A 24,798-nucleotide genomic window follows, 5' to 3' on the forward strand; every position below is an offset into this window, starting at 1 on the left:
CTATAGTGCTGGGGTTCTTGGACGCAAGAGGATGATGTTGTCGTTGTTCTTTTAAACAATGATCAACATCGTCACTGCACATGGGAGACACCTGGCCGGTAGCATCGCGAGAGGGCTCAGTTAGCGTGATTGCACGATCTTCATCCCGCAGGTGTGCAGAAGTTAGCGCCTGTTGGCGGGAGGATTCTGGTGATTTTGCACTGACTTTGTCCATGATTTGCTGCACCTTTCCCCGCAACGACGCCGCCGCCTCTTCCGCACCCTGGCGGGCGATTCTGCGTTTCTTGTTCTTCCGCGGGGATTTAGCAGGTGGACAACGCTCATCGGAATCCGAGATTTCATGGTGGGGTTGTGGGGAACGACATTCAGCAGTCACAGTCCTGACCTGCGTCTCTGAGGAGGTGGAATTTTGTTCTGTTGACAGAGTCGGGGACTGCGCTACGGAATCAAACACGTCACTCACACTCAGGTGTTGCTCTTGTCGCTCAGAAATGTCAACAAGTTGCTCGGCCGTTGGAGGAAGGGTTGGTTGGGGGCGAATGTCTACTTCGGTATCCATGGGCAGTTGGTCGGTCGGTTGGTCGCGAGCCACCGAAGCGTAAGTGGTGGACAAAATAGTCATCTCCGCGGACTTCACCGGTTCACCTGTCGGCAGCTGCACAACACGTCTTTGAATACATTCAGAACGAATATGACCTGGAGAATTGCAAGCTGCACACGTTCGTGGTTGACCATCATAAATGACGATACCTCGATAACCGCAAACGTTAATGTAAGACGGAATATGTCGTAATAAGTCCACCTTCAACTGCCTGACACCGTTCAAAACCGGATATTTGTGAGCACCGGACCATTTTTCTGCAAAATTACTGAGGACCCTCCCAAAGGGTGCAATAACAAGATTGATCGCATCTGTAGGAACTTCAAAGGGTAGCTCAAAAATTCGAATTGTTCGAATACCAAGTCCCACATGATCGACAGTAACTTCGCCAATATTTCCATCACTGTGTTTAAACTTAAGCTTACCACCGGTATTATTGACAACTCGTTCGCATAACTCAGGGTTTTTCAGCTTCAAGTACATCACACTACTCACAATTGACAAGTGAAAACCAACAGTATCTTCAAACGGAACTTGAACAACTTCCTCTAACCAATCCTCAATTTCGAAAGATTTAGGTCGAGCAAAACGTCGATCAAAGGTAAATTTCAGAGTGTCCTTTCTACTAAGTTGAGCCATTACTGCATTTTCGAACGTTGACAGAATATCTAACTACTGCGAAGCGCCGGCGAAAACGCACAGACTTACACAGCGGATGTAAACAAAGCCAGCCGCAGAGCGAAGCACAGCACGACGAACCGCTCGCCACCGCCGCTGCAGGCAGACTGACGCCCCTGAGCTAAGGAGGCTGTTGCAGCACACGCTTCTTTGCCACAGTGTTCAAGAGAAATACAATTCAGAGCTTATAAAATGCGTACAAAGAGTTACTCTGGCACAACAATTCGCGACCACTGAGGTCCACAGCGAAGACTGACTGGGTGCTGCCGTCTTTCGTCTATCGTCATCTGTGATCTTGGCTCAGGCCCGAAAAGACACGCTATTTTGAAATTTTCGGTTCAAAGGATTATATTGGCCCATTTAAAATTGTGCTGCCCCCTGTGAGAATCGAACTCACGACCCCTGGTTTACAAGACCAGTGCTCTGCCCCTGAGCTAAGGAGGCTGTTGCAGCACACGCTTCTTTGCCACAGTGTTCAAGAGAAATACAATTCAGAGCTTATAAAATGCGTACAAAGAGTTACTCTGGCACAACAATTCGCGACCACTGAGGTCCACAGCGAAGACTGACTGGGTGCTGCCGTCTTTCGTCTATCGTCATCTGTGATCTTGGCTCAGGCCCGAAAAGACACGCTATTTTGAAATTTTCGGTTCAAAGGATTATATTGGCCCATTTAAAATTGTGCTGCCCCCTGTGAGAATCGAACTCACGACCCCTGGTTTACAAGACCAGTGCTCTGCCCCTGAGCTAAGGAGGCTGTTGCAGCACACGCTTCTTTGCCACAGTGTTCAAGAGAAATACAATTCAGAGCTTATAAAATGCGTACAAAGAGTTACTCTGGCACAACAATTCGCGACCACTGAGGTCCACAGCGAAGACTGACTGGGTGCTGCCGTCTTTCGTCTATCGTCATCTGTGATCTTGGCTCAGGCCCGAAAAGACACGCTATTTTGAAATTTTCGGTTCAAAGGATTATATTGGCCCATTTAAAATTGTGCTGCCCCCTGTGAGAATCGAACTCACGACCCCTGGTTTACAAGACCAGTGCTCTGCCCCTGAGCTAAGGAGGCTGTTGCAGCACACGCTTCTTTGCCACAGTGTTCAAGAGAAATACAATTCAGAGCTTATAAAATGCGTACAAAGAGTTACTCTGGCACAACAATTCGCGACCACTGAGGTCCACAGCGAAGACTGACTGGGTGCTGCCGTCTTTCGTCTATCGTCATCTGTGATCTTGGCTCAGGCCCGAAAAGACACGCTATTTTGAAATTTTCGGTTCAAAGGATTATATTGGCCCATTTAAAATTGTGCTGCCCCCTGTGAGAATCGAACTCACGACCCCTGGTTTACAAGACCAGTGCTCTGCCCCTGAGCTAAGGAGGCTGTTGCAGCACACGCTTCTTTGCCACAGTGTTCAAGAGAAATACAATTCAGAGCTTATAAAATGCGTACAAAGAGTTACTCTGGCACAACAATTCGCGACCACTGAGGTCCACAGCGAAGACTGACTGGGTGCTGCCGTCTTTCGTCTATCGTCATCTGTGATCTTGGCTCAGGCCCGAAAAGACACGCTATTTTGAAATTTTCGGTTCAAAGGATTATATTGGCCCATTTAAAATTGTGCTGCCCCCTGTGAGAATCGAACTCACGACCCCTGGTTTACAAGACCAGTGCTCTGCCCCTGAGCTAAGGAGGCTGTTGCAGCACACGCTTCTTTGCCACAGTGTTCAAGAGAAATACAATTCAGAGCTTATAAAATGCGTACAAAGAGTTACTCTGGCACAACAATTCGCGACCACTGAGGTCCACAGCGAAGACTGACTGGGTGCTGCCGTCTTTCGTCTATCGTCATCTGTGATCTTGGCTCAGGCCCGAAAAGACACGCTATTTTGAAATTTTCGGTTCAAAGGATTATATTGGCCCATTTAAAATTGTGCTGCCCCCTGTGAGAATCGAACTCACGACCCCTGGTTTACAAGACCAGTGCTCTGCCCCTGAGCTAAGGAGGCTGTTGCAGCACACGCTTCTTTGCCACAGTGTTCAAGAGAAATACAATTCAGAGCTTATAAAATGCGTACAAAGAGTTACTCTGGCACAACAATTCGCGACCACTGAGGTCCACAGCGAAGACTGACTGGGTGCTGCCGTCTTTCGTCTATCGTCATCTGTGATCTTGGCTCAGGCCCGAAAAGACACGCTATTTTGAAATTTTCGGTTCAAAGGATTATATTGGCCCATTTAAAATTGTGCTGCCCCCTGTGAGAATCGAACTCACGACCCCTGGTTTACAAGACCAGTGCTCTGCCCCTGAGCTAAGGAGGCTGTTGCAGCACACGCTTCTTTGCCACAGTGTTCAAGAGAAATACAATTCAGAGCTTATAAAATGCGTACAAAGAGTTACTCTGGCACAACAATTCGCGACCACTGAGGTCCACAGCGAAGACTGACTGGGTGCTGCCGTCTTTCGTCTATCGTCATCTGTGATCTTGGCTCAGGCCCGAAAAGACACGCTATTTTGAAATTTTCGGTTCAAAGGATTATATTGGCCCATTTAAAATTGTGCTGCCCCCTGTGAGAATCGAACTCACGACCCCTGGTTTACAAGACCAGTGCTCTGCCCCTGAGCTAAGGAGGCTGTTGCAGCACACGCTTCTTTGCCACAGTGTTCAAGAGAAATACAATTCAGAGCTTATAAAATGCGTACAAAGAGTTACTCTGGCACAACAATTCGCGACCACTGAGGTCCACAGCGAAGACTGACTGGGTGCTGCCGTCTTTCGTCTATCGTCATCTGTGATCTTGGCTCAGGCCCGAAAAGACACGCTATTTTGAAATTTTCGGTTCAAAGGATTATATTGGCCCATTTAAAATTGTGCTGCCCCCTGTGAGAATCGAACTCACGACCCCTGGTTTACAAGACCAGTGCTCTGCCCCTGAGCTAAGGAGGCTGTTGCAGCACACGCTTCTTTGCCACAGTGTTCAAGAGAAATACAATTCAGAGCTTATAAAATGCGTACAAAGAGTTACTCTGGCACAACAATTCGCGACCACTGAGGTCCACAGCGAAGACTGACTGGGTGCTGCCGTCTTTCGTCTATCGTCATCTGTGATCTTGGCTCAGGCCCGAAAAGACACGCTATTTTGAAATTTTCGGTTCAAAGGATTATATTGGCCCATTTAAAATTGTGCTGCCCCCTGTGAGAATCGAACTCACGACCCCTGGTTTACAAGACCAGTGCTCTGCCCCTGAGCTAAGGAGGCTGTTGCAGCACACGCTTCTTTGCCACAGTGTTCAAGAGAAATACAATTCAGAGCTTATAAAATGCGTACAAAGAGTTACTCTGGCACAACAATTCGCGACCACTGAGGTCCACAGCGAAGACTGACTGGGTGCTGCCGTCTTTCGTCTATCGTCATCTGTGATCTTGGCTCAGGCCCGAAAAGACACGCTATTTTGAAATTTTCGGTTCAAAGGATTATATTGGCCCATTTAAAATTGTGCTGCCCCCTGTGAGAATCGAACTCACGACCCCTGGTTTACAAGACCAGTGCTCTGCCCCTGAGCTAAGGAGGCTGTTGCAGCACACGCTTCTTTGCCACAGTGTTCAAGAGAAATACAATTCAGAGCTTATAAAATGCGTACAAAGAGTTACTCTGGCACAACAATTCGCGACCACTGAGGTCCACAGCGAAGACTGACTGGGTGCTGCCGTCTTTCGTCTATCGTCATCTGTGATCTTGGCTCAGGCCCGAAAAGACACGCTATTTTGAAATTTTCGGTTCAAAGGATTATATTGGCCCCTTTAAAATTGTGCTGCCCCCTGTGAAAATCGAACTCACGACCCCTGGTTTACAAGACCAGTGCTCTGCCCCTGAGCTAAGGAGGCTGTTGCAGCACACGCTTCTTCTCCACAGTGTTCAAGAGAAATACAATTCAGAGCTTATAAAATGCGTACAAAGAGTTACTCTGGCACAACAATTCGCGACCACTGAGGTCCACAGCGCAGACTGACTGGGTGCTGCCGTCTTTCGTCTATCGTCATCTGTGATCTTGGCTCAGGCCCGAAAAGACACGCTATTTTGAAATTTTCGGTTCAAAGGATTATATTGGCCCATTTAAAATTGTGCTGCCCCCTGTGAGAATCGAACTCACGACCCCTGGTTTACAAGACCAGTGCTCTGCCCCTGAGCTAAGGAGGCTGTTGCAGCACACACTTCTTTGCCACAGTGTTCAAGAGAAATACAATTCAGAGCTTATAAAATGCGTACAAAGAGTTACTCTGGCACAACAATTCGCGACCACTGAGGTCCACAGCGAAGACTGACTGGGTGCTGCCGTCTTTCGTCTATCGTCATCTGTGATCTTGGCTCAGGCCCGAAAAGACACGCTATTTTGAAATTTTCGGTTCAAAGGATTATATTGGCCCATTTAAAATTGTGCTGCCCCCTGTGAGAATCGAACTCACGACCCCTGGTTTACAAGACCAGTGCTCTGCCCCTGAGCTAAGGAGGCTGTTGCAGCACACGCTTCTTTGCCACAGTGTTCAAGAGAAATACAATTCAGAGCTTATAAAATGCGTACAAAGAGTTACTCTGGCACAACAATTCGCGACCACTGAGGTCCACAGCGAAGACAGACTGGGTGCTGCCGTCTTTCGTCTATCGTCATCTGTGATCTTGGCTCAGGCCCGAAAAGACACGCTATTTTGAAATTTTCGGTTCAAAGGATTATATTGGCCCATTTAAAATTGTGCTGCCCCCTGTGAGAATCGAACTCACGACCCCTGGTTTACAAGACCAGTGCTCTGCCCCTGAGCTAAGGAGGCTGTTGCAGCACACGCTTCTTTGCCACAGTGTTCAAGAGAAATACAATTCAGAGCTTATAAAATGCGTACAAAGAGTTACTCTGTCACAATAATTCGCGACCACTGAGGTCCACAGCGAAGACTGACTGGGTGCTGCCGTCTTTCGTCTATCGTCATCTGTGATCTTGGCTCAGGCCCGAAAAGACACGCTATTTTGAAATTTTCGGTTCAAAGGATTATATTGGCCCATTTAAAATTGTGCTGCCCCCTGTGAGAATCGAACTCACGACCCCTGGTTTACAAGACCAGTGCTCTGCCCCTGAGCTAAGGAGGCTGTTGCAGCACACGCTTCTTTGCCACAGTGTTCAAGAGAAATACAATTCAGAGCTTATAAAATGCGTACAAAGAGTTACTCTGGCACAACAATTCACGACCACTGAGGTCCACAGCGAAGACTGACTGGGTGCTGCCGTCTTTCGTCTATCGTCATCTGTGATCTTGGCTCAGGCCCGAAAAGACACGCTATTTTGAAATTTTCGGTTCAAAGGATTATATTGGCCCATTTAAAATTGTGCTGCCCCCTGTGAGAATCGAACTCACGACCCCTGGTTTACAAGACCAGTGCTCTGCCCCTGAGCTAAGGAGGCTGTTGCAGCACACGCTTCTTTGCCACAGTGTTCAAGAGAAATACAATTCAGAGCTTATAAAATGCGTACAAAGAGTTACTCTGGCACAACAATTCGCGACCACTGAGGTCCACAGCGAAGACTGACTGGGTGCTGCCGTCTTTCGTCTATCGTCATCTGTGATCTTGGCTCAGGCCCGAAAAGACACGCTATTTTGAAATTTTCGGTTCAAAGGATTATATTGGCCCATTTAAAATTGTGCTGCCCCCTGTGAGAATCGAACTCACGACCCCTGGTTTACAAGACCAGTGCTCTGCCCCTGAGCTAAGGAGGCTGTTGCAGCACACGCTTCTTTGCCACAGTGTTCAAGAAAAATACAATTCAGAGCTTATAAAATGCGTACAAAGAGTTACTCTGGCACAACAATTCGCGACCACTGAGGTCCACAGCGAAGACTGACTGGGTGCTGCCGTCTTTCGTCTATCGTCATCTGTGATCTTGGCTCAGGCCCGAAAAGACACGCTATTTTGAAATTTTCGGTTCAAAGGATTATATTGGCCCATTTAAAATTGTGCTGCCCCCTGTGAGAATCGAACTCACGACCCCTGGTTTACAAGACCAGTGCTCTGCCCCTGAGCTAAGGAGGCTGTTGCAGCACACGCTTCTTTGCCACAGTGTTCAAGAGAAATACAATTCAGAGCTTATAAAATGCGTACAAAGAGTTACTCTGGCACAACAATTCGCGACCACTGAGGTCCACAGCGAAGACTGACTGGGTGCTGCCGTCTTTCGTCTATCGTCATCTGTGATCTTGGCTCAGGCCCGAAAAGACACGCTATTTTGAAATTTTCGGTTCAAAGGATTATATTGGCCCATTTAAAATTGTGCTGCCCCCTGTGAGAATCGAACTCACGACCCCTGGTTTACAAGACCAGTGCTCTGCCCCTGAGCTAAGGAGGCTGTTGCAGCACACGCTTCTTTGCCACAGTGTTCAAGATAAATACAATTCAGAGCTTATAAAATGCGTACAAAGAGTTACTCTGGCACAACAATTCGCGACCACTGAGGTCCACAGCGAAGACTGACTGGGTGCTGCCGTCTTTCGTCTATCGCCATCTGTGATCTTGGCTCAGGCCCGAAAAGACACGCTATTTTGAAATTTTCGGTTCAAAGGATTATATTGGCCCATTTAAAATTGTGCTGCCCCCTGTGAGAATCGAACTCACGACCCCTGGTTTACAAGACCAGTGCTCTGCCCCTGAGCTAAGGAGGCTGTTGCAGCACACGCTTCTTTGCCACAGTGTTCAAGAGAAATACAATTCAGAGCTTATAAAATGCGTACAAAGAGTTACTCTGGCACAACAATTCGCGACCACTGAGGTCCACAGCGAAGACTGACTGGGTGCTGCCGTCTTTCGTCTATCGTCATCTGTGATCTTGGCTCAGGCCCGAAAAGACACGCTATTTTGAAATTTTCGGTTCAAAGGATTATATTGGCCCATTTAAAATTGTGCTGCCCCCTGTGAGAATCGAACTCACGACCCCTGGTTTACAAGACCAGTGCTCTGCACCTGAGCTAAGGAGGCTGTTGCAGCACACGCTTCTTTGCCACAGTGTTCAAGAGAAATACAATTCAGAGCTTATAAAATGCGTACAAAGAGTTACTCTGGCACAACAATTCGCGACCACTGAGGTCCACAGCGAAGACTGACTGGGTGCTGCCGTCTTTCGTCTATCGTCATCTGTGATCTTGGCTCAGGCCCGAAAAGACACGCTATTTTGAAATTTTCGGTTCAAAGGATTATATTGGCCCATTTAAAATTGTGCTGCCCCCTGTGAGAATCGAACTCACGACCCCTGGTTTACAAGACCAGTGCTGTGCCCCTGAGCTAAGGAGGCTGTTGCAGCACACGCTTCTTTGCCACAGTGTTCAAGAGAAATACAATTCAGAGCTTATAAAATGCGTACAAAGAGTTACTCTGGCACAACAATTCGCGACCACTGAGGTCCACAGCGAAGACTGACTGGGTGCTGCCGTCTTTCGTCTATCGTCATCTGTGATCTTGGCTCAGGCCCGAAAAGACACGCTATTTTGAAATTTTCGGTTCAAAGGATTATATTGGCCCATTTAAAATTGTGCTGCCCCCTGTGAGAATCGAACTCACGACCCCTGGTTTACAAGACCAGTGCTCTGCCCCTGAGCTAAGGAGGCTGTTGCAGCACACGCTTCTTTGCCACAGTGTTCAAGAGAAATACAATTCAGAGCTTATAAAATGCGTACAAAGAGTTACTCTGGCACAACAATTCGCGACCACTGAGGTCCACAGCGAAGACTGACTGGGTGCTGCCGTCTTTCGTCTATCGTCATCTGTGATCTTGGCTCAGGCCCGAAAAGACACGCTATTTTGAAATTTTCGGTTCAAAGGATTATATTGGCCCATTTAAAATTGTGCTGCCCCCTGTGAGAATCGAACTCACGACCCCTGGTTTACAAGACCAGTGCTCTGCCCCTGAGCTAAGGAGGCTGTTGCAGCACACGCTTCTTTGCCACAGTGTTCAAGAGAAATACAATTCAGAGCTTATAAAATGCGTACAAAGAGTTACTCTGGCACAACAATTCGCGACCACTGAGGTCCACAGCGAAGACTGACTGGGTGCTGCCGTCTTTCGTCTATCGTCATCTGTGATCTTGGCTCAGGCCCGAAAAGACACGCTATTTTGAAATTTTCGGTTCAAAGGATTATATTGGCCCATTTAAAATTGTGCTGCCCCCTGTGAGAATCGAACTCACGACCCCTGGTTTACAAGACCAGTGCTCTGCCCCTGAGCTAAGGAGGCTGTTGCAGCACACGCTTCTTTGCCACAGTGTTCAAGACAAATACAATTCAGAGCTTATAAAATGCGTACAAAGAGTTACTCTGGCACAACAATTCGCGACCACTGAGGTCCACAGCGAAGACTGACTGGGTGCTGCCGTCTTTCGTCTATCGTCATCTGTGATCTTGGCTCAGGCCCGAAAAGACACGCTATTTTGAAATTTTCGGTTCAAAGGATTATATTGGCCCATTTAAAATTGTGCTGCCCCCTGTGAGAATCGAACTCACGACCCCTGGTTTACAAGACCAGTGCTCTGCCCCTGAGCTAAGGAGGCTGTTGCGGCACACGCTTCTTTGCCACAGTGTTCAAGAGAAATACAATTCAGAGCTTATAAAATGCGTACAAAGAGTTACTCTGGCACAACAATTCGCGACCACTGAGGTCCACAGCGAAGACTGACTGGGTGCTGCCGTCTTTCGTCTATCGTCATCTGTGATCTTGGCTCAGGCCCGAAAAGACACGCTATTTTGAAATTTTCGGTTCAAAGGATTATATTGGCCCATTTAAAATTGTGCTGCCCCCTGTGAAAATCGAACTCACGACCCCTGGTTTAGAAGACCAGTGCTCTGCCCCTGAGCTAAGGAGGCTGTTGCAGCACACGCTTCTTTGCCACAGTGTTCAAGAGAAATACAATTCAGAGCTTATAAAATGCGTACAAAGAGTTACTCTGGCACAACAATTCGCGACCACTGAGGTCCACAGCGAAGACTGACTGGGTGCTGCCGTCTTTCGTCTATCGTCATCTGTGATCTTGGCTCAGGCCCGAAAAGACACGCTATTTTGAAATTTTCGGTTCAAAGGATTATATTGGCCCATTTAAAATTGTGCTGCCCCCTGTGAGAATCGAACTCACGACCCCTGGTTTACAAGACCAGTGCTCTGCCCCTGAGCTAAGGAGGCTGTTGCAGCACACGCTTCTTTGCCACAGTGTTCAAGAGAAATACAATTCAGAGCTTATAAAATGCGTACAAAGAGCTACTCTGGCACAACAATTCGCGACCACTGAGGTCCACAGCGAAGACTGACTGGGTGCTGCCGTCTTTCGTCTATCGTCATCTGTGATCTTGGCTCAGGCCCGAAAAGACACGCTATTTTGAAATTTTCGGTTCAAAGGATTATATTGGCCCATTTAAAATTGTGCTGCCCCCTGTGAGAATCGAACTCACGACCCCTGGTTTACAAGACCAGTGCTCTGCCCCTGAGCTAAGGAGGCTGTTGCAGCACACGCTTCTTTGCCACAGTGTTCAAGAGAAATACAATTCAGAGCTTATAAAATGCGTACAAAGAGTTACTCTGGCACAACAATTCGCGACCACTGAGGTCCACAGCGAAGACTGACTGGGTGCTGCCGTCTTTCGTCTATCGTCATCTGTGATCTTGGCTCAGGCCCGAAAAGACACGCTATTTTGAAATTTTCGGTTCAAAGGATTATATTGGCCCATTTAAAATTGTGCTGCCCCCTGTGAGAATCGAACTCACGACCCCTGGTTTACAAGACCAGTGCTCTGCCCCTGAGCTAAGGAGGCTGTTGCAGCACACGCTTCTTTGCCACAGTGTTCAAGAGAAATACAATTCAGAGCTTATAAAATGCGTACAAAGAGTTACTCTGGCACAACAATTCGCGACCACTGAGGTCCACAGCAAAGACTGACTGGGTGCTGCCGTCTTTCGTCTATCGTCATCTGTGATCTTGGCTCAGGCCCGAAAAGACACGCTATTTTGAAATTTTCGGTTCAAAGGATTATATTGGCCCATTTAAAATTGTGCTGCCCCCTGTGAGAATCGAACTCACGACCCCTGGTTTACAAGACCAGTGCTCTGCCCCTGAGCTAAGGAGGCTGTTGCAGCACACGCTTCTTTGCCACAGTGTTCAAGAGAAATACAATTCAGAGCTTATAAAATGCGTACAAAGAGTTACTCTGGCACAACAATTCGCGACCACTGAGGTCCACAGCGAAGACTGACTGGGTGCTGCCGTCTTTCGTCTATCGTCATCTGTGATCTTGGCTCAGGCCCGAAAAGACACGCTATTTTGAAATTTTCGGTTCAAAGGATTATATTGGCCCATTTAAAATTGTGCTGCCCCCTGTGAGAATCGAACTCACGACCCCTGGTTTACAAGACCAGTGCTCTGCCCCTGAGCTAAGGAGGCTGTTGCAGCACACGCTTCTTTGCCACAGTGTTCAAGAGAAATACAATTCAGAGCTTATAAAATGCGTACAAAGAGTTACTCTGGCACAACAATTCGCGACCACTGAGGTCCACAGCGAAGACTGACTGGGTGCTGCCGTCTTTCGTCTATCGTCATCTGTGATCTTGGCTCAGGCCCGAAAAGACACGCTATTTTGAAATTTTCGGTTCAAAGGATTATATTGGCCCATTTAAAATTGTGCTGCCCCCTGTGAGAATCGAACTCACGACCCCTGGTTTACAAGACCAGTGCTCTGCCCCTGAGCTAAGGAGGCTGTTGCAGCACACGCTTCTTTGCCACAGTGTTCAAGAGAAATACAATTCAGAGCTTATAAAATGCGTACAAAGAGTTACTCTGGCACAACAATTCGCGACCACTGAGGTCCACAGCGAAGACTGACTGGGTGCTGCCGTCTTTCGTCTATCGTCATCTGTGATCTTGGCTCAGGCCCGAAAAGACACGCTATTTTGAAATTTTCGGTTCAAAGGATTATATTGGCCCATTTAAAATTGTGCTGCCCCCTGTGAGAATCGAACTCACGACCCCTGGTTTACAAGACCAGTGCTCTGCCTCTGAGCTAAGGAGGCTGTTGCAGCACACGCTTCTTTGCCACAGTGTTCAAGAGAAATACAATTCAGAGCTTATAAAATGCGTACAAAGAGTTACTCTGGCACAACAATTCGCGACCACTGAGGTCCACAGCGAAGACTGACTGGGTGCTGCCGTCTTTCGTCTATCGTCATCTGTGATCTTGGCTCAGGCCCGAAAAGACACGCTATTTTGAAATTTTCGGTTCAAAGGATTATATTGGCCCATTTAAAATTGTGCTGCCCCCTGTGAAAATCGAACTCACGACCCCTGGTTTAGAAGACCAGTGCTCTGCCCCTGAGCTAAGGAGGCTGTTGCAGCACACGCTTCTTTGCCACAGTGTTCAAGATAAATACAATTCAGAGCTTATAAAATGCGTACAAAGAGTTACTCTGGCACAACAATTCGCGACCACTGAGGTCCACAGCGAAGACTGACTGGGTGCTGCCGTCTTTCGTCTATCGTCATCTGTGATCTTGGCTCAGGCCCGAAAAGACACGCTATTTTGAAATTTTCGGTTCAAAGGATTATATTGGCCCATTTAAAATTGTGCTGCCCCCTGTGAGAATCGAACTCACGACCCCTGGTTTACAAGACCAGTGCTCTGCCCCTGAGCTAAGGAGGCTGTTGCAGCACACGCTTCTTTGCCACAGTGTTCAAGAGAAATACAATTCAGAGCTTATAAAATGCGTACAAAGAGTTACTCTGGCACAACAATTCGCGACCACTGAGGTCCACAGCGAAGACTGACTGGGTGCTGCCGTCTTTCGTCTATCGTCATCTGTGATCTTGGCTCAGGCCCGAAAAGACACGCTATTTTGAAATTTTCGGTTCAAAGGATTATATTGGCCCATTTAAAATTGTGCTGCCCCCTGTGAGAATCGAACTCACGACCCCTGGTTTACAAGACCAGTGCTCTGCCCCTGAGCTAAGGAGGCTGTTGCAGCACACGCTTCTTTGCCACAGTGTTCAAGAGAAATACAATTCAGAGCTTATAAAATGCGTACAAAGAGTTACTCTGGCACAACAATTCGCGACCACTGAGGTCCACAGCAAAGACTGACTGGGTGCTGCCGTCTTTCGTCTATCGTCATCTGTGATCTTGGCTCAGGCCCGAAAAGACACGCTATTTTGAAATTTTCGGTTCAAAGGATTATATTGGCCCATTTAAAATTGTGCTGCCCCCTGTGAGAATCGAACTCACGACCCCTGGTTTACAAGACCAGTGCTCTGCCACTGAGCTAAGGAGGCTGTTGCAGCACACGCTTCTTTGCCACAGTGTTCAAGAGAAATACAATTCAGAGCTTATAAAATGCGTACAAAGAGTTACTCTGGCACAACAATTCGCGACCACTGAGGTCCACAGCAAAGACTGACTGGGTGCTGCCGTCTTTCGTCTATCGTCATCTGTGATCTTGGCTCAGGCCCGAAAAGACACGCTATTTTGAAATTTTCGGTTCAAAGGATTATATTGGCCCATTTAAAATTGTGCTGCTCCCTGTGAGAATCGAACTCACGACCCCTGGTTTAGAAGACCAGTGCTCTGCCCCTGAGCTAAGGAGGCTGTTGCAGCACATGCTTCTTTGCCACAGTGTTCAAGAGAAATACAATTCAGAGCTTATAAAATGCGTACAAAGAGTTACTCTGGCACAACAATTCGCGACCACTGAGGTCCACAGCGAAGACTGACTGGGTGCTGCCGTCTTTCGTCTATCGTCATCTGTGATCTTGGCTCAGGCCCGAAAAGACACGCTATTTTGAAATTTTCGGTTCAAAGGATTATATTGGCCCATTTAAAATTGTGCTGCCCCCTGTGAGAATCGAACTCACGACCCCTGGTTTACAAGACCAGTGCTCTGCCCCTGAGCTAAGGAGGCTGTTGCAGCACACGCTTCTTTGCCACAGTGTTCAAGAGAAATACAATTCAGAGCTTATAAAATGCGTACAAAGAGTTACTCTGGCACAACAATTCGCGACCACTGAGGTCCACAGCGAAGACTGACTGGGTGCTGCCGTCTTTCGTCTATCGTCATCTGTGATCTTGGCTCAGGCCCGAAAAGACACGCTATTTTGAAATTTTCGGTTCAAAGGATTATATTGGCCCATTTAAAATTGTGCTGCCCCCTGTGAGAATCGAACTCACGACCCCTGGTTTACAAGACCAGTGCTCTGCCCCTGAGCTAAGGAGGCTGTTGCAGCACACGCTTCTTTGCCACAGTGTTCAAGAGAAATACAATTCAGAGCTTATAAAATGCGTACAAAGAGTTACTCTGGCACAACAATTCGCGACCACTGAGGTCCACAGCGAAGACTGACTGGGTGCTGCCGTCTTTCGTCTATCGTCATCTGTGATCTTGGCTCAGGCCCGAAAAGACACGCTATTTTGAAATTTTCGGTTCAAAGGATTATATTGGCCCATTTAAAATTGTGCTGCCCCCTGTGAGAATCGAACTCACGACCCCTGGTTTACAAGACCAGTGCTCTGCCCCTGAGCTAAGGAGGCTGTTGCAGCACACACTTCTTTTCCACAGTGTTCAAGAGAAATACAATTCAGAGCTTATAAAATGCGTACAAAGAGTTACTCTGGCACAACAATTCGCGACCACTGAGGTCCACAGCGAAGACTGACTGGGTGCTGCCGTCTTTCGTCTATCGTCATCTGTGATCTTGGCTCAGGCCCGAAAAGACACGCTATTTTGAAATTTTCGGTTCAAAGGATTATATTGGCCCATTTAAAATTGTGCTGCCCCCTGTGAGAATCGAACTCACGACCCCTGGTTTACAAGACCAGTGCTCTGCCCCTGAGCTAAGGAGGCTGTTGCAGCACACGCTTCTTTGCCACAGTGTTCAAGAGAAATACAATTCAGAGCTTATAAAATGCGTACAAAGAGTTACTCTGGCACAACAATTCGCGACCACTGAGGTCCACAGCAAAGACTGACTGGGTGCTGCCGTCTTTCGTCTATCGTCATCTGTGATCTTGGCTCAGGCCCGAAAAGACACGCTATTTTGAAATTTTCGGTTCAAAGGATTATATTGGCCCATTTAAAATTGTGCTGCCCCCTGTGAGAATCGAACTCACGACCCCTGGTTTACAAGACCAGTGCTCTGCCACTGAGCTAAGGAGGCTGTTGCAGCACACGCTTCTTTGCCACAGTGTTCAAGAGAAATACAATTCAGAGCTTATAAAATGCGTACAAAGAGTTACTCTGGCACAACAATTCGCGACCACTGAGGTCCACAGCAAAGACTGACTGGGTGCTGCCGTCTTTCGTCTATCGTCATCTGTGATCTTGGCTCAGGCCCGAAAAGACACGCTATTTTGAAATTTTCGGTTCAAAGGATTATATTGGCCCATTTAAAATTGTGCTGCTCCCTGTGAGAATCGAACTCACGACCCCTGGTTTAGAAGACCAGTGCTCTGCCCCTGAGCTAAGGAGGCTGTTGCAGCACATGCTTCTTTGCCACAGTGTTCAAGAGAAATACAATTCAGAGCTTATAAAATGCGTACAAAGAGTTACTCTGGCACAACAATTCGCGACCACTGAGGTCCACAGCGAAGACTGACTGGGTGCTGCCGTCTTTCGTCTATCGTCATCTGTGATCTTGGCTCAGGCCCGAAAAGACACGCTATTTTGAAATTTTCGGTTCAAAGGATTATATTGGCCCATTTAAAATTGTGCTGCCCCCTGTGAGAATCGAACTCACGACCCCTGGTTTACAAGACCAGTGCTCTGCCCCTGAGCTAAGGAGGCTGTTGCAGCACACGCTTCTTTGCCACAGTGTTCAAGAGAAATACAATTCAGAGCTTATAAAATGCGTACAAAGAGTTACTCTGGCACAACAATTCGCGACCACTGAGGTCCACAGCGAAGACTGACTGGGTGCTGCCGTCTTTCGTCTATCGTCATCTGTGATCTTGGCTCAGGCCCGAAAAGACACGCTATTTTGAAATTTTCGGTTCAAAGGATTATATTGGCCCATTTAAAATTGTGCTGCCCCCTGTGAGAATCGAACTCACGACCCCTGGTTTACAAGACCAGTGCTCTGCCCCTGAGCTAAGGAGGCTGTTGCAGCACACGCTTCTTTGCCACAGTGTTCAAGAGAAATACAATTCAGAGCTTATAAAATGCGTACAAAGAGTTACTCTGGCACAACAATTCGCGACCACTGAGGTCCACAGCGAAGACTGACTGGGTGCTGCCGTCTTTCGTCTATCGTCATCTGTGATCTTGGCTCAGGCCCGAAAAGACACGCTATTTTGAAATTTTCGGTTCAAAGGATTATATTGGCCCATTTAAAATTGTGCTGCCCCCTGTGAGAATCGAACTCACGACCCCTGGTTTACAAGACCAGTGCTCTGCCCCTGAGCTAAGGAGGCTGTTGCAGCACACACTTCTTTTCCACAGTGTTCAAGAGAAATACAATTCAGAGCTTATAAAATGCGTACAAAGAGTTACTCTGGCACAACAATTCGCGACCACTGAGGTCCACAGCGAAGACTGACTGGGTGCTGCCGTCTTTCGTCTATCGTCATCTGTGATCTTGGCTCAGGCCCGAAAAGACACGCTATTTTGAAATTTTCGGTTCAAAGGATTATATTGGCCCATTTAAAATTGTGCTGCCCCCTGTGAGAATCGAACTCACGACCCCTGGTTTACAAGACCAGTGCTCTGCCCCTGAGCTAAGGAGGCTGTTGCAGCACACGCTTCTTTGCCACAGTGTTCAAGAGAAATACAATTCAGAGCTTATAAAATGCGTACAAAGAGTTACTCTGGCACAACAATTCGCGACCACTGAGGTCCACAGCAAAGACTGACTGGGTGCTGCCGTCTTTCGTCTATCGTCATCTGTGATCTTGGCTCAGGCCCGAAAAGACACGCTATTTTGAAATTTTCGGTTCAAAGGATTATATTGGCCCATTTAAAATTGTGCTGCCCCCTGTGAGAATCGAACTCACGACCCCTGGTTTACAAGACCAGTGCTCTGCCACTGAGCTAAGGAGGCTGTTGCAGCACACGCTTCTTTGCCACAGTGTTCAAGAGAAATACAATTCAGAGCTTATAAAATGCGTACAAAGAGTTACTCTGGCACAACAATTCGCGACCACTGAGGTCCACAGCAAAGACTGACTGGGTGCTGCCGTCTTTCGTCTATCGTCATCTGTGATCTTGGCTCAGGCCCGAAAAGACACGCTATTTTGAAATTTTCGGTTCAAAGGATTATATTGGCCCATTTAAAATTGTGCTGCCCCCTGTGAGAATCGAACTCACGACCCCTGGTTTAGAAGACCAGTGCTCTGCCCCTGAGCTAAGGAGGCTGTTGCAGCACACGCTTCTTTGCCACAGTGTTCAAGAGAAATACAATTCAGAGCTTATAAAATGCATACAAAGAGTTACTCTGGCACAACAATTCGCGACCACTGAGGTCCACAGCGAAGACTGACTGGGTGCTGCCGTCTTTCGTCTATCGTCATCTGTGATCTTGGCTCAGGCCCGAAAAGACACGCTATTTTGAAATTTTCGGTTCAAAGGATTATATTGGCCCATTTAAAATTGTGCTGCCCCCTGTGAGAATCGAACTCACGACCCCTGGTTTACAAGACCAGTGCTCTGCCCCTGAGCTAAGGAGGCTGTTGCAGCACACGCTTCTTTGCCACAGTGTTCAAGAGAAATACAATTCAGAGCTTATAAAATGCGTACAAAGAGTTACTCTGGCACAACAATTCGCGACCACTGAGGTCCACAGCGAAGACTGACTGGGTGCTGCCGTCTTTCGTCTATCGTCATCTGTGATCTTGGCTCAGGCCCGAAAAGACACGCTATTTTGAAATTTTCGGTTCAAAGGATTATATTGGCCCATTTAAAATTGTGCTGCCCCCTGTGAGAATCGAACTCACGACCCCTGGTTTACAAGACCAGTGCTCTGCCCCTGAGCTAAGGAGGCTGTTGCAGCACACGCTTCTTTGCCACAGTGTTCAAGAGAAATACAATTCAGAGCTTATAAAATGCGTACAAAGAGTTACTCTGGCACAACAATTCGCGACCACTGAGGTCCACAGCGAAGACTGACTGGGTGCTGCCGTCTTTCGTCTATCGTCATCTGTGATCTTGGCTCAGGCCCGAAAAGACACGCTATTTTGAAATTTTCGGTTCAAAGGATTATATTGGCCCATTTAAAATTGTGCTGCCCCCTGTGAGAATCGAACTCACGACCCCTGGTTTACAAGACCAGTGCTCTGCCCCTGAGCTAAGGAGGCTGTTGCAGCACACACTTCTTTTCCACAGTGTTCAAGAGAAATACAATTCAGAGCTTATAAAATGCGTACAAAGAGTTACTCTGGCACAACAATTCGCGACCACTGAGGTCCACAGCGAAGACTGACTGGGTGCTGCCGTCTTTCGTCTATCGTCATCTGTGATCTTGGCTCAGGCCCGAAAAGACACGCTATTTTGAAATTTTCGGTTCAAAGGATTATATTGGCCCATTTAAAATTGTGCTGCCTCCTGTGAGAATCGAACTCACGACCCCTGGTTTACAAGACCAGTGCTCTGCCCCTGAGCTAAGGAGGCTGTTGCAGCACACGCTTCTTTGCCACAGTGTTCAAGAGAAATACAATTCAGAGCTTATAAAATGCGTACAAAGAGTTACTCTGGCACAACAATTCGCGACCACTGAGGTCCACAGCGAAGACTGACTGGGTGCTGCCGTCTTTCGTCTATCGTCATCTGTGATCTTGGCTCAGGCCCGAAAAGACACGCTATTTTGAAATTTTCGGTTCAAAGGATTATATTGGCCCATTTAAAATTGTGCTGCCCCCTGTGAGAATCGAACTCACGACCCCTGGTTTACAAGACCAGTGCTCTGCCCCTGAGCTAAGGAGGCTGTTGCAGCACACGCTTCTTTGCCACAGTGTTCAAGAGAAATACAATTCAGAGCTTATAAAATGCGTACAAAGAGTTACTCTGGCACAACAATTCGCGACCACTGAGGTCCACAGCGAAGACTGACTGGGTGCTGCCGTCTTTCGTCTATCGTCATCTGTGATCTTGGCTCAGGCCCGAAAAGACACGCTATTTTGAAATTTTCGGTTCAAAGGATTATATTGGCCCATTTAAAATTGTGCTGCCCCCTGTGAGAATCGAACTCACGACCCCTGGTTTACAAGACCAGTGCTCTGCCCCTGAGCTAAGGAGGCTGTTGCAGCACACGCTTCTTTGCCACAGTGTTCAAGAGAAATACAATTCAGAGCTTATAAAATGCGTACAAAGAGTTACTCTGGCACAACAATTCGCGACCACTGAGGTCCACAGCGAAGACTGACTGGGTGCTGCCGTCTTTCGTCTATCGTCATCTGTGATCTTGGCTCAGGCCCGAAAAGACACGCTATTTTGAAATTTTCGGTTCAAAGGATTATATTGGCCCATTTAAAATTGTGCTGCCCCCTGTGAGAATCGAACTCACGACCCCTGGTTTACAAGACCAGTGCTCTGCCCCTGAGCTAAGGAGGCTGTTGCAGCACACGCTTCTTTGCCACAGTGTTCAAGAGAAATACAATTCAGAGCTTATAAAATGCGTACAAAGAGTTACTCTGGCACAACAATTCGCGACCACTGAGGTCCACAGCGAAGACTGACTGGGTGCTGCCGTCTTTCGTCTATCGTCATCTGTGATCTTGGCTCAGGCCCGAAAAGACACGCTATTTTGAAATTTTCGGTTCAAAGGATTATATTGGCCCATTTAAAATTGTGCTGCCCCCTGTGAGAATCGAACTCACGACCCCTGGTTTACAAGACCAGTGCTCTGCCCCTGAGCTAAGGAGGCTGTTGCAGCACACGCTTCTTTGCCACAGTGTTCAAGAGAAATACAATTCAGAGCTTATAAAATGCGTACAAAGAGTTACTCTGGCACAACAATTCGCGACCACTGAGGTCCACAGCGAAGACTGACTGGGTGCTGCCGTCTTTCGTCTATCGTCATCTGTGATCTTGGCTCAGGCCCGAAAAGACACGCTATTTTGAAATTTTCGGTTCAAAGGATTATATTGGCCCATTTAAAATTGTGCTGCCCCCTGTGAGAATCGAACTCACGACCCCTGGTTTACAAGACCAGTGCTCTGCCCCTGAGCTAAGGAGGCTGTTGCAGCACACGCTTCTTTGCCACAGTGTTCAAGAGAAATACAATTCAGAGCTTATAAAATGCGTACAAAGAGTTACTCTGGCACAACAATTCGCGACCACTGAGGTCCACAGCGAAGACTGACTGGGTGCTGCCGTCTTTCGTCTATCGTCATCTGTGATCTTGGCTCAGGCCCGAAAAGACACGCTATTTTGAAATTTTCGGTTCAAAGGATTATATTGGCCCATTTAAAATTGTGCTGCCCCCTGTGAGAATCGAACTCACGACCCCTGGTTTACAAGACCAGTGCTCTGCCCCTGAGCTAAGGAGGCTGTTGCAGCACACACTTCTTTTCCACAGTGTTCAAGAGAAATACAATTCAGAGCTTATAAAATGCGTACAAAGAGTTACTCTGGCACAACAATTCGCGACCACTGAGGTCCACAGCGAAGACTGACTGGGTGCTGCCGTCTTTCGTCTATCGTCATCTGTGATCTTGGCTCAGGCCCGAAAAGACACGCTATTTTGAAATTTTCGGTTCAAAGGATTATATTGGCCCATTTAAAATTGTGCTGCCCCCTGTGAGAATCGAACTCACGACCCCTGGTTTACAAGACCAGTGCTCTGCCCCTGAGCTAAGGAGGCTGTTGCAGCACACGCTTCTTTGCCACAGTGTTCAAGAGAAATACAATTCAGAGCTTATAAAATGCGTACAAAGAGTTACTCTGGCACAACAATTCGCGACCACTGAGGTCCACAGCAAAGACTGACTGGGTGCTGCCGTCTTTCGTCTATCGTCATCTGTGATCTTGGCTCAGGCCCGAAAAGACACGCTATTTTGAAATTTTCGGTTCAAAGGATTATATTGGCCCATTTAAAATTGTGCTGCCCCCTGTGAGAATCGAACTCACGACCCCTGGTTTACAAGACCAGTGCTCTGCCCCTGAGCTAAGGAGGCTGTTGCAGCACACGCTTCTTTGCCACAGTGTTCAAGAGAAATACAATTCAGAGCTTATAAAATGCGTACAAAGAGTTACTCTGGCACAACAATTCGCGACCACTGAGGTCCACAGCAAAGACTGACTGGGTGCTGCCGTCTTTCGTCTATCGTCATCTGTGATCTTGGCTCAGGCCCGAAAAGACACGCTATTTTGAAATTTTCGGTTCAAAGGATTATATTGGCCCATTTAAAATTGTGCTGCCCCCTGTGAGAATCGAACTCACGACCCCTGGTTTAGAAGACCAGTGCTCTGCCCCTGAGCTAAGGAGGCTGTTGCAGCACACGCTTCTTTGCCACAGTGTTCAAGAGAAATACAATTCAGAGCTTATAAAATGCATACAAAGAGTTACTCTGGCACAACAATTCGCGACCACTGAGGTCCACAGCGAAGACTGACTGGGTGCTGCCGTCTTTCGTCTATCGTCATCTGTGATCTTGGCTCAGGCCCGAAAAGACACGCTATTTTGAAATTTTCGGTTCAAAGGATTATATTGGCCCATTTAAAATTGTGCTGCCCCCTGTGAGAATCGAACTCACGACCCCTGGTTTACAAGACCAGTGCTCTGCCCCTGAGCTAAGGAGGCTGTTGCAGCACACGCTTCTTTGCCACAGTGTTCAAGAGAAATACAATTCAGAGCTTATAAAATGCGTACAAAGAGTTACTCTGGCACAACAATTCGCGACCACTGAGGTCCACAGCGAAGACTGACTGGGTGCTGCCGTCTTTCGTCTATCGTCATCTGTGATCTTGGCTCAGGCCCGAAAAGACACGCTATTTTGAAATTTTCGGTTCAAAGGATTATATTGGCCCATTTAAAATTGTGCTGCCCCCTGTGAGAATCGAACTCACGACCCCTGGTTTACAAGACCAGTGCTCTGCCCCTGAGCTAAGGAGGCTGTTGCAGCACACGCTTCTTTGCCACAGTGTTCAAGAGAAATACAATTCAGAGCTTATAAAATGCGTACAAAGAGTTACTCTGGCACAACAATTCGCGACCACTGAGGTCCACAGCGAAGACTGACTGGGTGCTGCCGTCTTTCGTCTATCGTCATCTGTGATCTTGGCTCAGGCCCGAAAAGACACGCTATTTTGAAATTTTCGGTTCAAAGGATTATATTGGCCCATTTAAAATTGTGCTGCCCCCTGTGAGAATCGAACTCACGACCCCTGGTTTACAAGACCAGTGCTCTGCCCCTGAGCTAAGGAGGCTGTTGCAGCACACACTTCTTTTCCACAGTGTTCAAGAGAAATACAATTCAGAGCTTATAAAATGCGTACAAAGAGTTACTCTGGCACAACAATTCGCGACCACTGAGGTCCACAGCGAAGACTGACTGGGTGCTGCCGTCTTTCGTCTATCGTCATCTGTGATCTTGGCTCAGGCCCGAAAAGACACGCTATTTTGAAATTTTCGGTTCAAAGGATTATATTGGCCCATTTAAAATTGTGCTGCCTCCTGTGAGAATCGAACTCACGACCCCTGGTTTACAAGACCAGTGCTCTGCCCCTGAGCTAAGGAGGCTGTTGCAGCACACGCTTCTTTGCCACAGTGTTCAAGAGAAATACAATTCAGAGCTTATAAAATGCGTACAAAGAGTTACTCTGGCACAACAATTCGCGACCACTGAGGTCCACAGCGAAGACTGACTGGGTGCTGCCGTCTTTCGTCTATCGTCATCTGTGATCTTGGCTCAGGCCCGAAAAGACACGCTATTTTGAAATTTTCGGTTCAAAGGATTATATTGGCCCATTTAAAATTGTGCTGCCCCCTGTGAGAATCGAACTCACGACCCCTGGTTTACAAGACCAGTGCTCTGCCCCTGAGCTAAGGAGGCTGTTGCAGCACACGCTTCTTTGCCACAGTGTTCAAGAGAAATACAATTCAGAGCTTATAAAATGCGTACAAAGAGTTACTCTGGCACAACAATTCGCGACCACTGAGGTCCACAGCGAAGACTGACTGGGTGCTGCCGTCTTTCGTCTATCGTCATCTGTGATCTTGGCTCAGGCCCGAAAAGACACGCTATTTTGAAATTTTCGGTTCAAAGGATTATATTGGCCCATTTAAAATTGTGCTGCCCCCTGTGAGAATCGAACTCACGACCCCTGGTTTACAAGACCAGTGCTCTGCCCCTGAGCTAAGGAGGCTGTTGCAGCACACGCTTCTTTGCCACAGTGTTCAAGAGAAATACAATTCAGAGCTTATAAAATGCGTACAAAGAGTTACTCTGGCACAACAATTCGCGACCACTGAGGTCCACAGCGAAGACTGACTGGGTGCTGCCGTCTTTCGTCTATCGTCATCTGTGATCTTGGCTCAGGCCCGAAAAGACACGCTATTTTGAAATTTTCGGTTCAAAGGATTATATTGGCCCATTTAAAATTGTGCTGCCCCCTGTGAGAATCGAACTCACGACCCCTGGTTTACAAGACCAGTGCTCTGCCCCTGAGCTAAGGAGGCTGTTGCAGCACACGCTTCTTTGCCACAGTGTTCAAGAGAAATACAATTCAGAGCTTATAAAATGCGTACAAAGAGTTACTCTGGCACAACAATTCGCGACCACTGAGGTCCACAGCGAAGACTGACTGGGTGCTGCCGTCTTTCGTCTATCGTCATCTGTGATCTTGGCTCAGGCCCGAAAAGACACGCTATTTTGAAATTTTCGGTTCAAAGGATTATATTGGCCCATTTAAAATTGTGCTGCCCCCTGTGAGAATCGAACTCACGACCCCTGGTTTACAAGACCAGTGCTCTGCCCCTGAGCTAAGGAGGCTGTTGCAGCACACGCTTCTTTGCCACAGTGTTCAAGAGAAATACAATTCAGAGCTTATAAAATGCGTACAAAGAGTTACTCTGGCACAACAATTCGCGACCACTGAGGTCCACAGCGAAGACTGACTGGGTGCTGCCGTCTTTCGTCTATCGTCATCTGTGATCTTGGCTCAGGCCCGAAAAGACACGCTATTTTGAAATTTTCGGTTCAAAGGATTATATTGGCCCATTTAAAATTGTGCTGCCCCCTGTGAGAATCGAACTCACGACCCCTGGTTTACAAGACCAGTGCTCTGCCCCTGAGCTAAGGAGGCTGTTGCAGCACACGCTTCTTTGCCACAGTGTTCAAGAGAAATACAATTCAGAGCTTATAAAATGCGTACAAAGAGTTACTCTGGCACAACAATTCGCGACCACTGAGGTCCACAGCGAAGACTGACTGGGTGCTGCCGTCTTTCGTCTATCGTCATCTGTGATCTTGGCTCAGGCCCGAAAAGACACGCTATTTTGAAATTTTCGGTTCAAAGGATTATATTGGCC

General features: G+C 47.5%; 74 non-coding genes across 74 annotated transcripts; all 74 read right to left on the minus strand.

Annotated features, from left to right (window-relative positions):
• Positions 1 to 1,651: 1,651 nt before the first annotated feature.
• Positions 1,652 to 1,723, minus strand: Trnat-ugu (transfer RNA threonine (anticodon UGU)). The gene has a single exon. It is a non-coding gene; the product is annotated as a tRNA-Thr (tRNA).
• A 241-nt stretch (positions 1,724 to 1,964) lies between these two features.
• Positions 1,965 to 2,036, minus strand: Trnat-ugu (transfer RNA threonine (anticodon UGU)). Its single transcript has one exon. It is a non-coding gene; the product is annotated as a tRNA-Thr (tRNA).
• Positions 2,037 to 2,277: 241 nt separating this feature from the next.
• Positions 2,278 to 2,349, minus strand: Trnat-ugu (transfer RNA threonine (anticodon UGU)). The gene has a single exon. It is a non-coding gene; the product is annotated as a tRNA-Thr (tRNA).
• Positions 2,350 to 2,590: 241 nt separating this feature from the next.
• Positions 2,591 to 2,662, minus strand: Trnat-ugu (transfer RNA threonine (anticodon UGU)). The gene has a single exon. It is a non-coding gene; the product is annotated as a tRNA-Thr (tRNA).
• A 241-nt stretch (positions 2,663 to 2,903) lies between these two features.
• On the minus strand, positions 2,904 to 2,975 carry Trnat-ugu (transfer RNA threonine (anticodon UGU)). Its single transcript has one exon. It is a non-coding gene; the product is annotated as a tRNA-Thr (tRNA).
• Positions 2,976 to 3,216: 241 nt separating this feature from the next.
• Positions 3,217 to 3,288, minus strand: Trnat-ugu (transfer RNA threonine (anticodon UGU)). Its single transcript has one exon. It is a non-coding gene; the product is annotated as a tRNA-Thr (tRNA).
• Positions 3,289 to 3,529: 241 nt separating this feature from the next.
• Positions 3,530 to 3,601, minus strand: Trnat-ugu (transfer RNA threonine (anticodon UGU)). The gene has a single exon. It is a non-coding gene; the product is annotated as a tRNA-Thr (tRNA).
• A 241-nt stretch (positions 3,602 to 3,842) lies between these two features.
• Trnat-ugu (transfer RNA threonine (anticodon UGU)) lies at positions 3,843 to 3,914 on the minus strand. Its single transcript has one exon. It is a non-coding gene; the product is annotated as a tRNA-Thr (tRNA).
• A 241-nt stretch (positions 3,915 to 4,155) lies between these two features.
• Trnat-ugu (transfer RNA threonine (anticodon UGU)) lies at positions 4,156 to 4,227 on the minus strand. The gene has a single exon. It is a non-coding gene; the product is annotated as a tRNA-Thr (tRNA).
• Positions 4,228 to 4,468: 241 nt separating this feature from the next.
• Trnat-ugu (transfer RNA threonine (anticodon UGU)) lies at positions 4,469 to 4,540 on the minus strand. The gene has a single exon. It is a non-coding gene; the product is annotated as a tRNA-Thr (tRNA).
• A 241-nt stretch (positions 4,541 to 4,781) lies between these two features.
• Trnat-ugu (transfer RNA threonine (anticodon UGU)) lies at positions 4,782 to 4,853 on the minus strand. The gene has a single exon. It is a non-coding gene; the product is annotated as a tRNA-Thr (tRNA).
• A 241-nt stretch (positions 4,854 to 5,094) lies between these two features.
• On the minus strand, positions 5,095 to 5,166 carry Trnat-ugu (transfer RNA threonine (anticodon UGU)). The gene has a single exon. It is a non-coding gene; the product is annotated as a tRNA-Thr (tRNA).
• Positions 5,167 to 5,407: 241 nt separating this feature from the next.
• Positions 5,408 to 5,479, minus strand: Trnat-ugu (transfer RNA threonine (anticodon UGU)). Its single transcript has one exon. It is a non-coding gene; the product is annotated as a tRNA-Thr (tRNA).
• A 241-nt stretch (positions 5,480 to 5,720) lies between these two features.
• Trnat-ugu (transfer RNA threonine (anticodon UGU)) lies at positions 5,721 to 5,792 on the minus strand. The gene has a single exon. It is a non-coding gene; the product is annotated as a tRNA-Thr (tRNA).
• Positions 5,793 to 6,033: 241 nt separating this feature from the next.
• On the minus strand, positions 6,034 to 6,105 carry Trnat-ugu (transfer RNA threonine (anticodon UGU)). Its single transcript has one exon. It is a non-coding gene; the product is annotated as a tRNA-Thr (tRNA).
• A 241-nt stretch (positions 6,106 to 6,346) lies between these two features.
• On the minus strand, positions 6,347 to 6,418 carry Trnat-ugu (transfer RNA threonine (anticodon UGU)). Its single transcript has one exon. It is a non-coding gene; the product is annotated as a tRNA-Thr (tRNA).
• Positions 6,419 to 6,659: 241 nt separating this feature from the next.
• Trnat-ugu (transfer RNA threonine (anticodon UGU)) lies at positions 6,660 to 6,731 on the minus strand. Its single transcript has one exon. It is a non-coding gene; the product is annotated as a tRNA-Thr (tRNA).
• A 241-nt stretch (positions 6,732 to 6,972) lies between these two features.
• Positions 6,973 to 7,044, minus strand: Trnat-ugu (transfer RNA threonine (anticodon UGU)). Its single transcript has one exon. It is a non-coding gene; the product is annotated as a tRNA-Thr (tRNA).
• A 241-nt stretch (positions 7,045 to 7,285) lies between these two features.
• Positions 7,286 to 7,357, minus strand: Trnat-ugu (transfer RNA threonine (anticodon UGU)). The gene has a single exon. It is a non-coding gene; the product is annotated as a tRNA-Thr (tRNA).
• A 241-nt stretch (positions 7,358 to 7,598) lies between these two features.
• On the minus strand, positions 7,599 to 7,670 carry Trnat-ugu (transfer RNA threonine (anticodon UGU)). Its single transcript has one exon. It is a non-coding gene; the product is annotated as a tRNA-Thr (tRNA).
• Positions 7,671 to 7,911: 241 nt separating this feature from the next.
• On the minus strand, positions 7,912 to 7,983 carry Trnat-ugu (transfer RNA threonine (anticodon UGU)). The gene has a single exon. It is a non-coding gene; the product is annotated as a tRNA-Thr (tRNA).
• A 241-nt stretch (positions 7,984 to 8,224) lies between these two features.
• Positions 8,225 to 8,296, minus strand: Trnat-ugu (transfer RNA threonine (anticodon UGU)). The gene has a single exon. It is a non-coding gene; the product is annotated as a tRNA-Thr (tRNA).
• A 241-nt stretch (positions 8,297 to 8,537) lies between these two features.
• Positions 8,538 to 8,609, minus strand: Trnat-ugu (transfer RNA threonine (anticodon UGU)). The gene has a single exon. It is a non-coding gene; the product is annotated as a tRNA-Thr (tRNA).
• Positions 8,610 to 8,850: 241 nt separating this feature from the next.
• Trnat-ugu (transfer RNA threonine (anticodon UGU)) lies at positions 8,851 to 8,922 on the minus strand. The gene has a single exon. It is a non-coding gene; the product is annotated as a tRNA-Thr (tRNA).
• Positions 8,923 to 9,163: 241 nt separating this feature from the next.
• Trnat-ugu (transfer RNA threonine (anticodon UGU)) lies at positions 9,164 to 9,235 on the minus strand. Its single transcript has one exon. It is a non-coding gene; the product is annotated as a tRNA-Thr (tRNA).
• Positions 9,236 to 9,476: 241 nt separating this feature from the next.
• Positions 9,477 to 9,548, minus strand: Trnat-ugu (transfer RNA threonine (anticodon UGU)). The gene has a single exon. It is a non-coding gene; the product is annotated as a tRNA-Thr (tRNA).
• A 241-nt stretch (positions 9,549 to 9,789) lies between these two features.
• Trnat-ugu (transfer RNA threonine (anticodon UGU)) lies at positions 9,790 to 9,861 on the minus strand. Its single transcript has one exon. It is a non-coding gene; the product is annotated as a tRNA-Thr (tRNA).
• A 241-nt stretch (positions 9,862 to 10,102) lies between these two features.
• On the minus strand, positions 10,103 to 10,174 carry Trnar-ucu (transfer RNA arginine (anticodon UCU)). The gene has a single exon. It is a non-coding gene; the product is annotated as a tRNA-Arg (tRNA).
• A 241-nt stretch (positions 10,175 to 10,415) lies between these two features.
• On the minus strand, positions 10,416 to 10,487 carry Trnat-ugu (transfer RNA threonine (anticodon UGU)). The gene has a single exon. It is a non-coding gene; the product is annotated as a tRNA-Thr (tRNA).
• A 241-nt stretch (positions 10,488 to 10,728) lies between these two features.
• Trnat-ugu (transfer RNA threonine (anticodon UGU)) lies at positions 10,729 to 10,800 on the minus strand. The gene has a single exon. It is a non-coding gene; the product is annotated as a tRNA-Thr (tRNA).
• Positions 10,801 to 11,041: 241 nt separating this feature from the next.
• Positions 11,042 to 11,113, minus strand: Trnat-ugu (transfer RNA threonine (anticodon UGU)). The gene has a single exon. It is a non-coding gene; the product is annotated as a tRNA-Thr (tRNA).
• Positions 11,114 to 11,354: 241 nt separating this feature from the next.
• On the minus strand, positions 11,355 to 11,426 carry Trnat-ugu (transfer RNA threonine (anticodon UGU)). Its single transcript has one exon. It is a non-coding gene; the product is annotated as a tRNA-Thr (tRNA).
• Positions 11,427 to 11,667: 241 nt separating this feature from the next.
• On the minus strand, positions 11,668 to 11,739 carry Trnat-ugu (transfer RNA threonine (anticodon UGU)). Its single transcript has one exon. It is a non-coding gene; the product is annotated as a tRNA-Thr (tRNA).
• Positions 11,740 to 11,980: 241 nt separating this feature from the next.
• On the minus strand, positions 11,981 to 12,052 carry Trnat-ugu (transfer RNA threonine (anticodon UGU)). The gene has a single exon. It is a non-coding gene; the product is annotated as a tRNA-Thr (tRNA).
• Positions 12,053 to 12,293: 241 nt separating this feature from the next.
• Positions 12,294 to 12,365, minus strand: Trnat-ugu (transfer RNA threonine (anticodon UGU)). Its single transcript has one exon. It is a non-coding gene; the product is annotated as a tRNA-Thr (tRNA).
• A 241-nt stretch (positions 12,366 to 12,606) lies between these two features.
• Trnar-ucu (transfer RNA arginine (anticodon UCU)) lies at positions 12,607 to 12,678 on the minus strand. The gene has a single exon. It is a non-coding gene; the product is annotated as a tRNA-Arg (tRNA).
• Positions 12,679 to 12,919: 241 nt separating this feature from the next.
• Trnat-ugu (transfer RNA threonine (anticodon UGU)) lies at positions 12,920 to 12,991 on the minus strand. Its single transcript has one exon. It is a non-coding gene; the product is annotated as a tRNA-Thr (tRNA).
• Positions 12,992 to 13,232: 241 nt separating this feature from the next.
• Positions 13,233 to 13,304, minus strand: Trnat-ugu (transfer RNA threonine (anticodon UGU)). The gene has a single exon. It is a non-coding gene; the product is annotated as a tRNA-Thr (tRNA).
• A 241-nt stretch (positions 13,305 to 13,545) lies between these two features.
• Positions 13,546 to 13,617, minus strand: Trnat-ugu (transfer RNA threonine (anticodon UGU)). The gene has a single exon. It is a non-coding gene; the product is annotated as a tRNA-Thr (tRNA).
• Positions 13,618 to 13,858: 241 nt separating this feature from the next.
• Positions 13,859 to 13,930, minus strand: Trnar-ucu (transfer RNA arginine (anticodon UCU)). The gene has a single exon. It is a non-coding gene; the product is annotated as a tRNA-Arg (tRNA).
• Positions 13,931 to 14,171: 241 nt separating this feature from the next.
• Positions 14,172 to 14,243, minus strand: Trnat-ugu (transfer RNA threonine (anticodon UGU)). The gene has a single exon. It is a non-coding gene; the product is annotated as a tRNA-Thr (tRNA).
• Positions 14,244 to 14,484: 241 nt separating this feature from the next.
• On the minus strand, positions 14,485 to 14,556 carry Trnat-ugu (transfer RNA threonine (anticodon UGU)). The gene has a single exon. It is a non-coding gene; the product is annotated as a tRNA-Thr (tRNA).
• A 241-nt stretch (positions 14,557 to 14,797) lies between these two features.
• Trnat-ugu (transfer RNA threonine (anticodon UGU)) lies at positions 14,798 to 14,869 on the minus strand. Its single transcript has one exon. It is a non-coding gene; the product is annotated as a tRNA-Thr (tRNA).
• A 241-nt stretch (positions 14,870 to 15,110) lies between these two features.
• On the minus strand, positions 15,111 to 15,182 carry Trnat-ugu (transfer RNA threonine (anticodon UGU)). The gene has a single exon. It is a non-coding gene; the product is annotated as a tRNA-Thr (tRNA).
• Positions 15,183 to 15,423: 241 nt separating this feature from the next.
• On the minus strand, positions 15,424 to 15,495 carry Trnat-ugu (transfer RNA threonine (anticodon UGU)). Its single transcript has one exon. It is a non-coding gene; the product is annotated as a tRNA-Thr (tRNA).
• A 241-nt stretch (positions 15,496 to 15,736) lies between these two features.
• Positions 15,737 to 15,808, minus strand: Trnar-ucu (transfer RNA arginine (anticodon UCU)). The gene has a single exon. It is a non-coding gene; the product is annotated as a tRNA-Arg (tRNA).
• A 241-nt stretch (positions 15,809 to 16,049) lies between these two features.
• On the minus strand, positions 16,050 to 16,121 carry Trnat-ugu (transfer RNA threonine (anticodon UGU)). The gene has a single exon. It is a non-coding gene; the product is annotated as a tRNA-Thr (tRNA).
• A 241-nt stretch (positions 16,122 to 16,362) lies between these two features.
• On the minus strand, positions 16,363 to 16,434 carry Trnat-ugu (transfer RNA threonine (anticodon UGU)). Its single transcript has one exon. It is a non-coding gene; the product is annotated as a tRNA-Thr (tRNA).
• A 241-nt stretch (positions 16,435 to 16,675) lies between these two features.
• Trnat-ugu (transfer RNA threonine (anticodon UGU)) lies at positions 16,676 to 16,747 on the minus strand. Its single transcript has one exon. It is a non-coding gene; the product is annotated as a tRNA-Thr (tRNA).
• Positions 16,748 to 16,988: 241 nt separating this feature from the next.
• Positions 16,989 to 17,060, minus strand: Trnat-ugu (transfer RNA threonine (anticodon UGU)). Its single transcript has one exon. It is a non-coding gene; the product is annotated as a tRNA-Thr (tRNA).
• A 241-nt stretch (positions 17,061 to 17,301) lies between these two features.
• Trnat-ugu (transfer RNA threonine (anticodon UGU)) lies at positions 17,302 to 17,373 on the minus strand. The gene has a single exon. It is a non-coding gene; the product is annotated as a tRNA-Thr (tRNA).
• A 241-nt stretch (positions 17,374 to 17,614) lies between these two features.
• On the minus strand, positions 17,615 to 17,686 carry Trnar-ucu (transfer RNA arginine (anticodon UCU)). Its single transcript has one exon. It is a non-coding gene; the product is annotated as a tRNA-Arg (tRNA).
• Positions 17,687 to 17,927: 241 nt separating this feature from the next.
• Trnat-ugu (transfer RNA threonine (anticodon UGU)) lies at positions 17,928 to 17,999 on the minus strand. Its single transcript has one exon. It is a non-coding gene; the product is annotated as a tRNA-Thr (tRNA).
• A 241-nt stretch (positions 18,000 to 18,240) lies between these two features.
• Positions 18,241 to 18,312, minus strand: Trnat-ugu (transfer RNA threonine (anticodon UGU)). The gene has a single exon. It is a non-coding gene; the product is annotated as a tRNA-Thr (tRNA).
• A 241-nt stretch (positions 18,313 to 18,553) lies between these two features.
• Positions 18,554 to 18,625, minus strand: Trnat-ugu (transfer RNA threonine (anticodon UGU)). Its single transcript has one exon. It is a non-coding gene; the product is annotated as a tRNA-Thr (tRNA).
• A 241-nt stretch (positions 18,626 to 18,866) lies between these two features.
• Trnat-ugu (transfer RNA threonine (anticodon UGU)) lies at positions 18,867 to 18,938 on the minus strand. The gene has a single exon. It is a non-coding gene; the product is annotated as a tRNA-Thr (tRNA).
• Positions 18,939 to 19,179: 241 nt separating this feature from the next.
• Trnat-ugu (transfer RNA threonine (anticodon UGU)) lies at positions 19,180 to 19,251 on the minus strand. The gene has a single exon. It is a non-coding gene; the product is annotated as a tRNA-Thr (tRNA).
• Positions 19,252 to 19,492: 241 nt separating this feature from the next.
• Trnat-ugu (transfer RNA threonine (anticodon UGU)) lies at positions 19,493 to 19,564 on the minus strand. Its single transcript has one exon. It is a non-coding gene; the product is annotated as a tRNA-Thr (tRNA).
• Positions 19,565 to 19,805: 241 nt separating this feature from the next.
• Positions 19,806 to 19,877, minus strand: Trnat-ugu (transfer RNA threonine (anticodon UGU)). The gene has a single exon. It is a non-coding gene; the product is annotated as a tRNA-Thr (tRNA).
• Positions 19,878 to 20,118: 241 nt separating this feature from the next.
• On the minus strand, positions 20,119 to 20,190 carry Trnat-ugu (transfer RNA threonine (anticodon UGU)). Its single transcript has one exon. It is a non-coding gene; the product is annotated as a tRNA-Thr (tRNA).
• Positions 20,191 to 20,431: 241 nt separating this feature from the next.
• On the minus strand, positions 20,432 to 20,503 carry Trnat-ugu (transfer RNA threonine (anticodon UGU)). The gene has a single exon. It is a non-coding gene; the product is annotated as a tRNA-Thr (tRNA).
• A 241-nt stretch (positions 20,504 to 20,744) lies between these two features.
• Positions 20,745 to 20,816, minus strand: Trnat-ugu (transfer RNA threonine (anticodon UGU)). Its single transcript has one exon. It is a non-coding gene; the product is annotated as a tRNA-Thr (tRNA).
• Positions 20,817 to 21,057: 241 nt separating this feature from the next.
• Positions 21,058 to 21,129, minus strand: Trnat-ugu (transfer RNA threonine (anticodon UGU)). Its single transcript has one exon. It is a non-coding gene; the product is annotated as a tRNA-Thr (tRNA).
• A 241-nt stretch (positions 21,130 to 21,370) lies between these two features.
• Trnat-ugu (transfer RNA threonine (anticodon UGU)) lies at positions 21,371 to 21,442 on the minus strand. The gene has a single exon. It is a non-coding gene; the product is annotated as a tRNA-Thr (tRNA).
• Positions 21,443 to 21,683: 241 nt separating this feature from the next.
• On the minus strand, positions 21,684 to 21,755 carry Trnar-ucu (transfer RNA arginine (anticodon UCU)). Its single transcript has one exon. It is a non-coding gene; the product is annotated as a tRNA-Arg (tRNA).
• Positions 21,756 to 21,996: 241 nt separating this feature from the next.
• Positions 21,997 to 22,068, minus strand: Trnat-ugu (transfer RNA threonine (anticodon UGU)). Its single transcript has one exon. It is a non-coding gene; the product is annotated as a tRNA-Thr (tRNA).
• A 241-nt stretch (positions 22,069 to 22,309) lies between these two features.
• On the minus strand, positions 22,310 to 22,381 carry Trnat-ugu (transfer RNA threonine (anticodon UGU)). Its single transcript has one exon. It is a non-coding gene; the product is annotated as a tRNA-Thr (tRNA).
• Positions 22,382 to 22,622: 241 nt separating this feature from the next.
• Positions 22,623 to 22,694, minus strand: Trnat-ugu (transfer RNA threonine (anticodon UGU)). Its single transcript has one exon. It is a non-coding gene; the product is annotated as a tRNA-Thr (tRNA).
• Positions 22,695 to 22,935: 241 nt separating this feature from the next.
• Positions 22,936 to 23,007, minus strand: Trnat-ugu (transfer RNA threonine (anticodon UGU)). Its single transcript has one exon. It is a non-coding gene; the product is annotated as a tRNA-Thr (tRNA).
• Positions 23,008 to 23,248: 241 nt separating this feature from the next.
• Trnat-ugu (transfer RNA threonine (anticodon UGU)) lies at positions 23,249 to 23,320 on the minus strand. Its single transcript has one exon. It is a non-coding gene; the product is annotated as a tRNA-Thr (tRNA).
• Positions 23,321 to 23,561: 241 nt separating this feature from the next.
• On the minus strand, positions 23,562 to 23,633 carry Trnat-ugu (transfer RNA threonine (anticodon UGU)). Its single transcript has one exon. It is a non-coding gene; the product is annotated as a tRNA-Thr (tRNA).
• A 241-nt stretch (positions 23,634 to 23,874) lies between these two features.
• On the minus strand, positions 23,875 to 23,946 carry Trnat-ugu (transfer RNA threonine (anticodon UGU)). Its single transcript has one exon. It is a non-coding gene; the product is annotated as a tRNA-Thr (tRNA).
• Positions 23,947 to 24,187: 241 nt separating this feature from the next.
• On the minus strand, positions 24,188 to 24,259 carry Trnat-ugu (transfer RNA threonine (anticodon UGU)). Its single transcript has one exon. It is a non-coding gene; the product is annotated as a tRNA-Thr (tRNA).
• A 241-nt stretch (positions 24,260 to 24,500) lies between these two features.
• Trnat-ugu (transfer RNA threonine (anticodon UGU)) lies at positions 24,501 to 24,572 on the minus strand. Its single transcript has one exon. It is a non-coding gene; the product is annotated as a tRNA-Thr (tRNA).
• Between the last annotated feature and the right edge of the window lie 226 nt (positions 24,573 to 24,798).

Source organism: Schistocerca gregaria, chromosome 1 (assembly GCF_023897955.1).
Source record: "Schistocerca gregaria isolate iqSchGreg1 chromosome 1, iqSchGreg1.2, whole genome shotgun sequence".
NCBI lineage: Eukaryota > Metazoa > Arthropoda > Insecta > Orthoptera > Acrididae > Schistocerca > Schistocerca gregaria.